Source organism: Nanorana parkeri, unplaced genomic scaffold, assembly GCF_000935625.1.
Source record: "Nanorana parkeri isolate BGI_ZX_2015 unplaced genomic scaffold, ASM93562v1 scaffold81, whole genome shotgun sequence".
In the NCBI taxonomy this organism is placed as follows: domain Eukaryota; kingdom Metazoa; phylum Chordata; class Amphibia; order Anura; family Dicroglossidae; genus Nanorana; species Nanorana parkeri.
In genome coordinates this window covers 71,254-74,083 of record NW_017306349.1, presented here as the reverse complement: position 1 = coordinate 74,083, position 2,830 = coordinate 71,254, and the positions used below count along the sequence as shown (strand labels likewise).

Here is a 2,830-nt window from a genome sequence, read left to right as displayed (position 1 = left end):
GGGGGGGATATATGCCCACCATCAGGCAAGCCAACACTACGGCTAGAAAACTTCAAGAACTTAGGGACTCTTGGGAGTTCCTTGACATAGGGTTGGCAGATGAGATGGTGGACATGTGATATCATTCCACATAAAACCACCACCTGCATGATGAAATCCAGGGGGCTTATCCATGGCACCCAAGCCCCAAAGAAGAGGCTGGATGCCACCTTGCAAGCTCCTCAGTACCCTCACCACAATGGCAGTAGAGTTACATGGAGATATGTGCCCACCATTAGGACAGCCAAGACTATGTTTAGAAAATTCCTAGAACATTGGGACTCTTGAGAGTTCCTTGACATAGTGTGGGCAGATCTAATGGAGGGTGTAATATATATATATATATATATGTGTGTATATAAAATGTATTTTAATTATTATTTTTATTTTAAAAAGGAAACGCACAATTGCCTTAAATGGCATTTTATAAGATCTCCTCTGAGATCATTTTTAACAACCACTTCACTGAATTGCGATGCCTGTAGGTGTTTGAGGAAATGTAAGCTTCACCAGTGTCCAGTTCTCAGCCTATGTTCTATTCCAACTTATTCTGAGCTATGTGACTCATGGAAAACGTTATTTTCCTGTCACCGGCTGGGAAGGGAGGTGGAGGGTGTCTGAGCCGGTCACACCCTCTCACAGGAACTCCAAAATCAAAAGAACTGCATTGCGGAGTGGAAACATTTATGGGAAATACAGACAGTTACACCAAGGTCTGAGACAATGGGGGCAAAAATTCACCAAGGGCCGAGCGCGTCCCGCCGCAAAGGATTTCGACGGTTAAAAAAGGCAGAGCCAGAAGATTCTCTTCCGATATAAACTCTCTGCCTGGCAGTTTTCCTTTTACATTTTCTTATATTATTTTATGTAACGTGGATAGAATATTAAATATATTTCACACACGGGGATTGGATTAATTAGACACACATGGAGATTGGATTAACAATGAACACTTTTATTGGTGCTTTGCTGGGATCTTTTAGATAAAAAAAGATTGTTGAATTGTGGGCATGAAGCCCTTTACAGAGAATGGGTGGGGGGGGAAGAAAAATTTATATATATGTATATAGTGTAATGTAATGTAAATGGGTAAAATATATTCTTTTTTTTTTTTTTTTATTACAACTGCACAATATATATTATAATATTATTCCCCTGCTGGACTACACACAGCACTGACCAGGGCACCATGGTGTCCACACCCTGCACTGACCATGGCGTCCACACCCTGCACTGACCATGGCGTCCACACCCTGCACTGACCATGGCGTCCACACCCTGCACTGACCATGGCGTCCACACCCTGCACTGACCATGGCGTCCACACCCTGCACTGACCATGGCGTCCACACCCTGCACTGACCATGGCGTCCACACCCTGCACTGACCATGGCGTCCACACCCTGCACTGACCATGGCGTCCACACCCTGCACTGACCATGGCGTCCACACCCTGCACTGACCATGGCGTCCACACCCTGCACTGACCATGGCGTCCACACCCTGCACTGACCATGGCGTCCACACCCTGCACTGACCATGGCGTCCACACCCTGCACTGACCATGGCGTCCACACCCTGCACTGACCATGGCGTCCACACCCTGCACTGACCATGGCGTCCACACCCTGCACTGACCATGGCGTCCACACCCTGCACTGACCATGGCGTCCACACCCTGCACTGACCATGGCGTCCACACCCTGCACTGACCATGGCGTCCACACCCTGCACTGACCATGGCGTCCACACCCTGCACTGACCATGGCGTCCACACCCTGCACTGACCATGGCGTCCACACCCTGCACTGACCATGGCCATGGCGTCCACACCCTGCACTGACCATGGCGTCCACACACTGCACTGATGATGGCCAACCAGCCCCAGAACAGCTATATGCCATAGGAAATGAATGGCTCTATAATATGAGGTTATATGAACCGGCAGTAATGGCAGATGGGGTATACAGGGCTGATTTGCATAGCTCCGCCCCTACTCCAGAAATAAAAGGAATAATCCTCTTATTCTGGGACACGTGATGGAGGCTGCACTGTGCACGTCTCTCTGAAGTTCTGATTTCTCGTCCTCTAAGATAAACTGGAAGAGACTGAAAGGAGAATATGAGGCGGTGTGAGCTCCTGAAACTGAAACGTCATCCCTCCGGGAAGCCAGCGCCATCGCGCATGATGCCGGGTAGGAAATTACTTTGCTGCTGCGAGAAATTCCCTGAACCGCCGGCCCCCGTATTTACCGACAACCTCTACCAGCGCTTGTTTCCCTTTAAGGAATCAACATCGGGGGAGGAAGTCGGCCTGAGCTCATTTCCTGTTTATTGTAGCGCAAAGAAATCCGGAATGGGAAATGAGGATGTTGTCCGCGATTTCCAAGAAGAGGCAAAAAAAGTTAAAGCTGGACTCCGGTACCAAAACAATGCAGCTCTGTAATAATAAATACATGCTTAAAGGCAAGCCAGCACCTGCTGGTAGCAAGAGAGAGCAGAGTGACCGTGAGATAAGCAAGGGACAGTAGCCATTTGTCTCTGCTGCAGTGCACGGAACATGCTGATAGGAGGATAGAGCAGAGTGAAAGTGAGATGAGCTGATTGGCTCCTTGTGTTGCTCCTCTGTCTCCCAGGCTGAGCTCTGCTGTACATGGACTGTTACCACGTCAGCTACTTACACAGCATTTAAGAAGACACAATGACTTCAATGGCCACATGCTTACATCATTTAATATTCTGTATCTGCCCCGATTTTAGCTTTCACATCAATATAGAGACCCAGACACCCC

General features: G+C 48.4%; 1 protein-coding gene across 1 annotated transcript in view; it reads right to left on the bottom strand.

Moving 5' to 3' along the window:
• SHROOM4 (shroom family member 4) overlaps positions 1–2,830 on the bottom strand; it is a 62,783-nt gene that overhangs the window by 11,938 nt on the left and 48,015 nt on the right. The window lies entirely within an intron of this gene.